At 39.0% G+C, this 12,547-nt stretch overlaps 1 long non-coding RNA gene across 1 annotated transcript in view; it reads right to left on the bottom strand.

Moving 5' to 3' along the window:
* Positions 1–1,061: 1,061 nt before the first annotated feature.
* The window catches only part of LOC146658051 (uncharacterized), a 33,751-nt gene continuing 22,265 nt past the window's right edge, over positions 1,062–12,547 (bottom strand). The window contains exons 2-3 of the long non-coding RNA XR_014914143.1: positions 11,072–11,119; positions 1,062–1,174 (exon numbers count right to left, since the gene is read on the bottom strand). This is a non-coding gene — a long non-coding RNA (uncharacterized LOC146658051). The remainder of the gene's footprint in view (positions 1,175–11,071; positions 11,120–12,547) is intronic.

Here is a 12,547-nt window from a genome sequence, read left to right on the forward strand (position 1 = left end):
TCGTACTTTTGTCCTCCCCAAAAGCTCATTTAACCACAGCAGTTATGTTACAGGGACATTAACATATTTGTTCAACCTGGGAAAGAAAAAAGAAAAAACTTGAACCAGGATCTGAATGAAGACTGAAGAGTTCTTTGTTCCTCGGAGCAGCTGAAAGACTTGGCCACATTCCCCCAAACCAAGTGCCACCAAACATCAATAATCCAGTCTGGCATTGGACCAGCTTTGACTCTTCACAGTATCAAAGGATTTAAACAGTTTTTCATGATCAGGCCCTCCAATACCTGTGAATCAACAGTAGACCGCCCACCCACCTGCTGCAGCCCATTACTTAAAGGCTGAGAAAGGCCTCCAGACAGAGCAGGGGGATGCTGCTTGATGGTCACACTGCACATGGGCGCTTTGTACACAGGGCAGAAAGGGAAGCTTTTATTGTTTTCTGATAGATGGGTAATGGATGAATCCATAAATCTGTTGGCTTCATTTGGTGCCACTGAGCTAAGTAATTAAATAACTCATGTGCCAGTTGGCACAGGACACCACAGACTCCCCTCCCTGATAGATATAGCCAGGCAAACAACTGCGCGCCGTAATCATTTCTTTTGTTGCAGCTTAATTGGTTTTCTGAGGTATTTGCAATTGCAATTTGCATTACACGACAAGACTGAGATCAAGGAAGTCTTTGTATTTCCAAAAAACACGGTATCATCAACAAAGAGACAAGATTCTTGCCATCTGCCAGACACGGGACTGCTTGAATAACTTGATTTTTTAAAATGTAATAATTTGGGGGAAAAAAACATATTCCATCATATTTAGAGGGCAAGGCAGCTCTGAAACAATGTTTTAAACAAGGCACACACAGGCACACGTATGCACACACACACTCAGACATCTGCTGCTGCTTTTTGGGAATTTTTTAAATCAGGAATTTTCAGTTTAAAGAAAACACCCACACACACACACACACACACACACACACACACACACACACACACACACACACACACACACACACACACCCACACCCACACACACACACCCACACCCACACACACACACACCCTCCTTTGCAGGCATCATCATTTAGCTGCTTGAAGATGATATAAAGGTGACTTACCAGTCTGTTGTCCAGCACTGCTCTCTCCTTAGATAATGTCCCAAAAAAGCTTGGCTGGAAAAAAGAAAGAGAATTATGTTTGTTTTTTCACTTTCATGGGAACTTTTTGAATAAACTTTGTGTTTATGCTACTCCTGGTCTTGTAGCTCAGTTTATTAATGAAATATTATTATTATTATTAAGTCTTTAATCCACAATGGGAACACTTTGTAGTGACTGGTCTTCTTCAACACTATAAGTCATATTAGCCTTCTAAATAACGGTCTTTGTAGTCTCAAACACATCTGCCCGACACAACTGAGGGAACAAGGTAAAACAAATAAATCCTTGGCACAAAGCAGCGTGAGCTCAAACCTGCTGAGCTGCAGGTATCGTAGCCGGAGCAAACTGAGGACACGGGGGAAAATAATGATGCTAATAAAAAATCCAAATTTATTATAGTGGGACAGGTGCCTTTGCTGAGAGTAATGGTAGTCATCTGCGTTTAATGTGGATCTGAATGTGGGCGGCACGTACGGGCTAATTAAACCCGCAGCTTTAAATACAGAAAGAGCCAACAGAGCAGAATAAAGTGCTTTCCTTTGCAAGTCAGATGATGACCCGATGCTGAACAAGGAGAGCCACAACTCAGGGTGTTCCTTCAAGCAGTTATAATCCACACACACACACACACACACACACACACACACACACACACACACACACACACACACACACACACACACAAAAACATGTGGATTACAAGGAACAGGCGAGCTCTCCTAGCCAAGGATATAATTAACCGTGTTTGTCCTGGCATTCACACGCAACGAGATGAGACAATAGATAAATATTTCCTTTCTGTTTACATTGAGGAATTATGGAGAGCAAACACGAGTGATTTTACAGTCTGCTGATTGAGCTCTCTTGTAATTTGCATCCAAAAATGTGAATTTTACAAATAAAGAAAACCCCGTGCTAGAAAAAAAACACATTATGCCACCATTTCATTTGTAATAGGTATTCCTGTACGCCTTAAACACACTGAAGTAGAATGCCACAGAGCCCTGGGTAGAAACGAACACTCAAAGTTTGAAACCTTCCTTTTTTGTTTTTCAATCAAAGTGAAAAATAACTAAAAATGGCCCTGCAGTCCCCATTTACTATCAGGGTGGGCATTCACTCAACCTTAATCTCCTCAAGTTGAACACTGGCAGGATTTCTGGGTAAAAGCCTACAGCTGCATGCTGTTGCATAACACAGCCCTATTAGCCAACCTGTTTCCCTGTGACACAGAAACAGGAAATCAATGGGAAAGGTCACTTTGATGTTTGATTGCATGTGCTCTTGCAAGAAACCTTAAGCACTAAATGCTAGTTTCAACCATATCATGTAGAGTTAGAAAACAGGAAAGGATCTAGTTGCAGGAAATGACTTGTTTGATGCTATAATAATGTACAGAGAAAATCCTCTTAAGCCATATTAGCGAAAAAGGGATTTAACTGATCAAATCCTGGAGGGGAAAGCAGTGAACGTGTGACGGCGGGGTGCGCCGGTGTGATGATGAGGTGGACCCAGGAGCAGACACGGTGGGAGACCAAGTTTCAAAACAAGGCGAGCCTTTATTTGGCTGATACATGAATAAATCAAACAACAACAATAACCAAGACTAGACTATGAACTAAACGTAATTATTTTAACTGTGACTGTGACCTTGACTATGATTAACATGGGGGTTACATAGGCAGACGACCTGACAACGAGCAGTAAGAGACAAAATGCACACATGAGGTGATCAGCTGACACAAACAAATCATAATGACACCACAGGGGGAGTGTAAGACTTTCAAAATAAACAGGAAACATGACGGGACGCAGACGTGACCCGAACTTGACGACATGAACCACGCAGACATAAAACATGACGGATAAGACACACTCAACAACAAGGGGAACTTTAACACAGGAGAAGATGACACAAAGGAGTCTAAATGAACAAAGAACTATAACTAGGCAACCTAGGAGCTAAAGACAACAAAATGAACCAAAACATGAAATACGAATATCAAAATAAAAAGAAACACTGGGTCAAACGATCCAGGACCGTGACAGAACGCTCTTCAAAAGAATCAATTAAAAAATAGCCACAGATTTCTTTTAAACAGCCTCAATGTTGAGAAATCCGATTAAAGTCAAGTCTATTAAAGCTCGTTTCTGTGGAAACAACAATGTATGGCTTTACAAAATCATATTAAAACTGCATAAACATTAAGACGAAGTTCAGCTGTGGATAAAAATGCAAAGCAAAACGGGGTAAAAAATTAACTGTTTCAACATCATCCAGCATTGTTTAACTGTTTAAATGCAGACTCATAATACTAGTAGATTACTTTGTCACAGGGTGAGGGTGGATATCTCCTCATCTTGTGAGTTGTAGTTGTGATTTGATCACATGTCACTGTTTCACTCTCATTCAGATGGTCGTAATAAAAGTTTTAGCAGGACGCCCTGAATTCCTGCTAACTTAGCTCATCTTTACTTGGACGCTTCAGAGCTAAAAGCTTTGACCACATCTGGTGTTGCCGATGGGTGTGGTCAGATGTGTGTTTCGGAGCATCTGTAATGATGTGCAGAAGAGCGCTGGAGTGAGATGTTAATCTACAGGATTACAACAAAGGCAAGTTTTCAGAACAAGTATCAATAAAAGGCCAGTTTAACCTGTTAGTTAGCGGAGGAAGCAATGCTAATATGCAAGCAATCGTTTCCTTATTAACCTGTACAAACAAATTTAAAACACCTACAAATTGGATACAACATCAGACTATTGAATTCTGAATTGACTGCACAGTAAAATGAGAGATTGTGGTCACGTGTGGAGGGGGTCTTCTAGAAGGACATCAACTGTAAGTTTAATTTAAGCAAAACAGAAGCCTGTGTGAAAATCTGAGTATCATTCAGGATTGTTTTAATGCTTCTGCTGAGGAATGATGGAAGATAGCAAGCAAGATGGGAGAAACAAACCACAAAAGGAAGAAAGAAACAACAAAGACCAACAAAAATCAAACCCTGTTCTGCCACCTCACTCATTAGATAATTGCTTATGAGACTCAAACCTCAAAGTGGTGCTTCTACCTTTGACCTGTGACTTCTTCTACAAAGCAGGTGAAGATGAGACCAAAGGAAAAAGGAAAGCTGAGCTTTTATCTTGATTACAGGGTTGCCTGAACTAGAAGTGACCTGCTAAATGTGGACTTGTATGTTTATTATCAACCAGAGACCTGGAGCTTTTGACCCAGCTGACCTCTACTGCCCATCCTAAATGATTAGTCCCACAAAGTACACTTGCATTCTCCTGCTGCTCTCCTGTCAAATGTTGTTAAACTAACTCATGAAAGATAGATAGAAATTTTAAAAATAATACATCTGTCAGACCTCCACAGAAACTGCGGTTCTTCTAATACCAACTTTCCATTTAACTCAGACGCTAAAATTCCCAACTTCATTTATGAAATATAGATGTTTACAACCTGCTACAACGTGTTCGTTTACCATTCTCCAATCTAAGAATAGTCACTTCTGACTAAAGACAAAGACACTTGCTAATGTTGCGGTATACCAATGGGTCAATGTCTTTTACCATCTTGGCAAACTATTTTTATGATTTTGCTTATTTTACTGATTTCTTTTTTCTTTTCTTTTTTTGCATTGTTTTCTATGCCAATGTTGTTTTTTTGTTTTATGTTAGGTCTATCACTCTGACAAGTACACAAATCAAATCTAATACTTTTTACATTTGATTTATTATCATATTCGACTGGTTGTTGTAGAAAATAGATCAGACTACAGTGACAACAGGTCTGGTGATATTAGTCAAATGTTAACAGCTGTTGCAAAAAGTAAATGTCCATAAAAGGAAGCTGCTGCGTTCTGACAGGTGTTGTATAAGCTTGGAAGCCAAGCAGATGTAGTTCAGTGTTTGGACAGGAGGACATTTCACTGCAAAGAAACTTCACCTTATGTAACACCAACAATCACAAAAAGGATCAGGCAACTTCTGCCAGCACAGATTAGCTCAAGTGAACACGCTAAAAAAACAAATCTGCAAAAAAAGCTCGGTATCTTGCACTACAATAAAGCAGCTGCTGAACTCATCTCAGCTGATCTTTTTTATGTCGTCACATTTTCAGTTCTCGGTTGCTTGATACATTAACTAATTTCTGCCGTGTGAGTGATTTGTTACAAAAGTTGGTCAAAGTTTATGTAACTTCTGGACAGCTGCCCCTGCCCTAGTTTAAAAATACTTCTTAGGGCTTGTGACTCAGTCTGTCACTCACCATGAATCAGGTCATGAGCGAATCAGGCCACAGACGCTGAGTGATTGCATAAATATAGCCTGTTGTGTTATTTTGATACAGGTCTGTGATCGACTGCTTCAACTGCCATGTAGGCTTTAATAAAAAATATTATATATATTATAAATCCTATATATACACACACAAGTGCACTAGAGCAAATTTAAATCTAAATAAAAGGCACACATTTTCATTAACATCCATCACAAAATCTCTACAGATGAATAAAACATAATCCACTTAAAGTCACACAACAGATGACGTTCAGGTGAAAACACTGCACTTCAATCAGATTTGTTTTTGCTGAACTACATGAAAAAAATAAAAATCATTAACATTGAACTAAAAAGAAAAACCAATGTTGGAAAGTCCAGAAAAGGATTCAACAACATCAGTACTCAAGTAAAACTCACCACTGAATCTTTTGTTGTTTAAATCACATCTTAATAAATTAAACTGTCCCTGGTACCAATTGAATTGATTCATGTTATGTTGTTCAGCCTTTAACAACTTAAATCAGACCGAGGATCAGTTCTTTCAGCTGAAACCTAATTGCAACAAAAAATATTTAGTCTATGATATAAAATGAAACCAAAGATGAATAGACAGTGTTTAAAGTTGAGAGTAATCTTGTAAGCTTTATTGCAGTGATGGCATGCACGCTGTGGGCATGAGAGGAAGCTAAAGTAAAATAAGACCTCTATAGGAAGTAGATTTTTTCAGCTACGAAGGAAAGCAGGTCAGTCCTTTGGAGTTACTCCCCAATTCAGACTTCCAGGAAACAAAAAACACTGAAAAAGTAAACCTAACATAAAAGTAGCCAAATAATGGTTTAATAATTTAAATAACCTGCAATGTGAAAGACAATGCATCTCGGAGTAGAACACATTCTACTCAGTATAGACAGTACTTTGCTAATTAGCAAAATTAGGTTAGCCAGCTTGCTGCTACATATATCTAAGATAATTTTTCAATCATCAGCCAAAAAGGAAAGTCGACTTACATGAAGGGACCTTTGTTTGGTTTGGGGGAGATTAAAACCATATCCAATTTATGTTTTTTCATACCCAACTCTATGCTAGCTTCCCTTCCAATCTGCAGTAGCTGGAAGCTAAAGATGGGATAAGGCCAGAGTATCACCTTTTTAAAGCCCCGAGCAGCTCTAGAATGAGTTTCTTTATGCTGATGACACCAAAGTAATCTTGGGTGTGTTTTCCAAAGATGAACGTATAGTGAAGGAACAGCAAGGCTCATGATATAAAGCAACATAGCGAAAGCAGCATTACAGGGTCCAAATGGAACTGGGTCCCTCGCGTTTATTGATACCGTTAGAAATGGCAGGATGAATTCTTTAGCTTAAAGAGCTATAGGCCTATTTCGAGCACTCAGTCACATGGTTAAAAAAAAGGCACTTCACAGCGCAGAGACTATAAAATGCATGCAAAAAGATTGCTAATCTTTTTATGTTTTTTTAACTGTAAAGTCATTAAATGACAGATTTAAATGACCAGGGAATTGTGTTGGCCCCCCTATTCCTGCAAAGCAGCCCTGACCCATCGAGGCACTAGACCCCTGTAGGTGTGCTGTGGTATCTGCACCAACATGTTAGCAACAGATACTTAAAGTTCTGTAAGCTGCAAAGCGCGGCCTCCACGGATCAGACTTGTTTGTCCAGCACATCCCACAGATGCTTAATTAGATTGAAATCTGGGGGATTTGGAGACCAAGTCAACAACTCAAAGTCATTGTGCTTCTCAAACTCTTCCTTAATCTGCATTATCCTTCTGAAAGATGCCACAGCCATCACAGAGTACCATGAAAAAGTGTACATGATCATGTCAAAGTAACATACAAGGTTTCCCAGCACAACATTGCATCACATTGCTTCTGCCAGCTTGCCTTCTTCCCTTAGTGCAAAAATACACCACTATACAGATGCTTAAAATATTTCTGCATATTTTCCACAACACTACTCAAACGTGATGATTTTTGAAAAAAGTATAAAGTTTGTATAAAGTTTGCACTCTTGTGCTTCAAACACTGCAAATGTAGCTGATACTCTTTACACGTGATTCTGACTGATAAACACTGCAGGCTGTACTGGGACTTGTCTTGTGATGTGAACCCAGTAAACTGGTGTGAAATGGTCATTTCCCATGAAATACTTTCTCTCTCCCTGCTGCCTTAAATTCTGTGGGTTCATAAAAGTTTGTCCTTTTTCCATTTGTTTGTGTTTACTACTAAGCATAAGATAAGATAACCTTTATTAGTCCCACACGTGGGAAATTTGTTGTGAAGCATGTGAAGTCATTGGTCTGCAGAGTGTAACAGTAGCAGTTCTGTACCCACTGCCCCAAGTCTTTAACCCGATCTGTACTGAAAACTGGTTCTAAACGTTGTGTAAGAGCTGAAATGTCACACCTCCTCCCCATTTCCCCTCCAAAGCGTACCAAAGTGTCACAGCAGGTCTGAGCTTGTTAATATCTGCAAGTCATGTTTAAGTTCATAAACTCCTAAATGAAACGATTTCCTGTGGGCTACTAACAACACCTTTAATTACTTTTATGGGGGGGTTTCGTTTTCACTTTCATTTGTTGTGCATATTACTTTACCAGTGTTGGATCCACTTGGATCCAAGTAATGTGAATTTGATTATCAAACTGTGAGTATAACACTGAGCAGATGAATGTGCCAGAGCAGACTCATCCACAGATACTTCACAATGCACCACCTACACGTGTTCCCTTCAGGTGGATTTCAAAGAACTACAACTTGAATAACTACTTGTGGCTTCTGATGCCTGCGTCCAAGTCCATAAAATCACTGCTTAAACCTTAAACCTAAGGCCTGCAGTAAAACATTCCTTACATATATATTCATATGCCAATTCACTTCAATTTCACGCATACAGTATAACGTCAAAACTTTGCCTTCTTTGATCTGCACTTCCTTTTTTATTTGACAGGTGGTATGAAAGCCTAGCTTAAAACTATTTCTTGCAAGATCTAGAAATATATTCGTGTTCATGTACAAGAAACTTTCCACAATTTCACAACATGTTCCTTCACATTTCTGTGAAACACTGCACTGCACTTTTGTGCCACGGACCGGTTTAATGTCAGACATATTTTCACAGACCGGCCTTTATTAGTCCTTTATTTATCCAGGTAAAAATCTCATTTCCAAGAGAGACCTGGCATCATGGCAACAAAAGCCACATACCACATAAGTATATAACATTTAAAACAAATACAACATCCCATACCAACATGTGTAAAATATACAATAACAGCTCAAATTAAGAGTACATTAAAAACAATCACACTGAGTAAAAGAGTTGTTCTCTCGTTCCTTTAAGACAGACTTAAACTCTCCCAAGGTAACCAATTCTGATCATTTCAGTTCCTTCTGCAGATTATTCCAGGAAGCAGGGGCAGCGTATTTAAAAGCCTTTTTCCCCAATTCTGTTCTGATTTTTGGGACAATCAATTGTATGATATTGTGAGAACAAAGGCTGTATTGGTTGTGGTTTTTACACATATAAACACATAAATAAGATGGAACCAGCCCAAGCAGAGATTTATAGATAAAGATCAACCAATGGGAGAGTCTGCAAAAGGTGTCGCGGATAAATACAACCAAAGAAAATGATACGACCAAGACAAAAAGGGTGGTATTTTGTAAATATCATAATTAATGTGAATTCACTGTGTAACTTAATTAGCAGCATCCTCCTGAAATGCGCCAACAACACTGAGAGTAACATCCTCCTCTCTGTCCCTTAATGCTCTCTGGTCGCTATGGTAACGCGTAAATATTTCTTTCAAAATAAGACACACGACCACAACACGGGAAAACACCCAGGGAAACAGAGTTAACTATAAAAACCCTGAAAACCATAAGTTTCACACCCGAGCCTCAACTCTCGCAGCCCGGTACCAAACGACTCACTGACCGGTACCGGTTAGGGACCTCTGCTTTAGGTGGACTTTAAGCGTTTTATCTAGTTTACACTCTCTGTCAATTTAGAAATACCAACAAGCCTACCATGCATGTGCTTGAATATTTCACAGTACTCTGGTGGAAACTCATGCTGGAACATGATAAATGTGCAAGCTCTGCACACATGTATATGTAGTGGTGCATTATACCCTTTTTTATTTGCTAAGCTTGAGCTTTTTGGCATACAGACATGACAGTGCAGTAGTCTTCTATTTTTACTTATTTTGGAGAAGAAAAAAAAGAGGTAATTTTTACTAAAAATCTGAGAAAACTTAAAAACCCAAACCAATGTGCATTATGAACGGCAACTTTCTTAACAGGGATTTAATTATTCCATGTGGATGTTCTGCTCATGCAAGTATGACTTCTGTCAAAATTGTTATTAAAGTATGATTAACCACTTTTTCTGCAAATGGCGTGACAATCTTAAGCAGTGGATGTAGGTTGTCACTGGGCTGTCATCTGCGCGTGTACTCACAATCATTCTTGGACGTAAAAAAGCCACCATAAAAGAATAATATGTCACAGCCACTCCAGAGACTTTTCAGTTTCTGGCCGAATAAAAATAAATCAGAGTGCTGACTTCATACTTCTCAAATGATCGATGCACAATGTCTTTCTTCTGCTTTGATCCTGGATGAGGTAACTGCAAGTGAAACCAACAAAGCCCTGAATGCCCAGTCACCTCACGGGGGCACACGGTGAAACACAAACCACCAGATTACAGACTCATTCAGGTTTGTTTCATACTCACTAGACTGACAAAGGGAATTAGGAGAGAGTGCGAGATGAAAGATGTGTTTGGCGGCATTCTCAGACAGCTTGTGATTAACTGGGAAGCACACGAAGAAGAATGAAGGAGAGAATTAGGCCATTAATGTGCTCAAGTGGCTAGATTGTTATTTACATGCTGTACGAATCACATGACTAATTTGTCTGGTTAAACAGTACACGCTGATTTGTACAGATGTAACAGAAATGAAAAAGACTCATTTGTGCTAATTAAAGGTTTCTGAATTTAACGTTGATAGAAGAGATAAAGAGAGGATGATATGGAGAATAATAAGATGGAAAAAGGAGGGGTGGGCTGCAGTCAAACAGAGAAGAAAGATCAAAGCAGAGGCCATCGGTGTTCACTCTCGCAAAGACACACTATGCATGTGTGTAAGTGTGTGTTACACCATCTTCAAAGATATCTGGCAGTTAACAGAGTCTCCATTAACCACAGAAGTCATCAAAGAACTTTTAAATATCAAGAGCAAACTTTGGGTTTCATCTGGAGCACTTCCCCACAGAGCTGCAGTCCAAATAAATTACACTTTGTGATGTTAACATTTTTTGGGAAATTTTCGTAATGCTTTTGATAGAACAGATATGATTGTAGTAAAATACAACACTGCTCCATGTAAATCTGTACGTGCTCGGATGGTTTTTATCATGTGATGTTTACAGCAAAGTTATCAGCACGTGTTGTTTTGTGTTGGCTGAGCCAACTCGGTGGCATGTTTTGTACAGTCAGCTCTGTGTGTGTGTGCACTCCCTATTCCCACAGCATGAGGAACATGGAGAAACAAACCACAAACAATAAGTGATTTAAGCGTTTCATGTGTTTACCTACCCGCTGTTTGGAGGAAGGCCTCATTCCAAGATGGGGCTGGCTTCGACACTGCAGGGAGGGGATGAGACAAAAATATGATGATGAATCTCAAGAAAGGATCAAACAAAATATTGTTTTATATCACTAAACCACAGCATGTTCTTCTATTTAGTTTGCTATATGCAGACTTTAACAAAGCTAAAATGGTTTAACAATAAAATTAAAAAGTAAATTGTGTTTCTGCGTACAGTATTTGCCTTTTTTGATTTAAAATACCTGAAAGCCTTTTCAATATTTTACACAGAAGCAAAGGACAACACAAAACAGATCCACATTCATGACACCAGGCATGTCCAAAGTCTGGCCCAGGGGCCAATCATGGCCCTAGGTCATATTTTTTATGGCCCTTTGCACTTATATTAATAAATAAAGTATTATTTATACCGCAAACAGAATTAATACATGTAATTTCTCTGTTCACTTCATGTTTCAGCACCATGAGAACCCATTGGGTTTTATGCACCCACACAATACACAGCCATGAATGCTGATGAATGATCTCCTTTCAGTTTCAAAAATACATGAAGGTGATTCCCAAAGTCGGACTTGCGCTGGCCCAAACACAAACCAGTGTCCTCTTCAGTCATGCTTCTGTGATTGCTGCAGATGCACTAAGCTACTATTAACCAAACAGCAAGCTGGGCAGCAGTAATAACTTGGAATGACGCAATGTGGAAATTAAAGTTTTTCATTGCTATGACTTTAATGTACATCAGCCCAACTAAGCTAAGAAGGCCCATCCATAATGCCAACATTGAAGTTGTAGGAGTAAATTTCCAAAACCACATGAAAAGAACTGGTTTGCTATGAGACTGAGGCCCTGCCCACACGTGCATAAAAACAAGTTTTTATCTCGTCTTGGCATCCAGAGTTAAACACAACACAGGTTCCATAAATATTGTGCATCATTTAACACACCGAACACCAATATTAGAAACAGTGAGATAATAAGGGATGTAAAAAAAAATAAATAAAAAAAAAAAAAGCAAAAACATCCTGCATATTTACAAGAATTTAAGCTTTTATCCAGTAATGGCTGACTTTGTAATCTGGATGGTTTACACCTTGAAAGGTGTAAAAGAAGTTTGCAAAATCAGCCAACTTCACATTTGGCATCAATGTTTCAATTTCAGATTTTTGTTGCATATCACAATTCTTACTTATCAGTGATGTGCATTCATTTAATAAAAACAAACTTCTCCCACTGATATTCGATACACTTTGAAACACTGTTTCTGCATGTATGGTATTCATACTGTTGCCCTTCAGGCGCTGGCATCAGCTTTCACTCATTCTAGTGACCACTAGCAGAGTGCCAGTAATATTACAGTTAGACTCGTGATCCCGACAAGAAAGCTTAAAAAGCGAACAAAGCTTTAAAAAAAAAGACTCGAGAAGGCAACTGGGTTTATTCCCTCCCGGCTGTCGGCTAAATGC

This window comes from Rhamphochromis longiceps, linkage group LG12 (assembly GCF_057381845.1).
Source record: "Rhamphochromis longiceps isolate RC_006_pf linkage group LG12, R_longiceps_female_GT1.1, whole genome shotgun sequence".
Lineage (NCBI taxonomy): Eukaryota > Metazoa > Chordata > Actinopteri > Cichliformes > Cichlidae > Rhamphochromis > Rhamphochromis longiceps.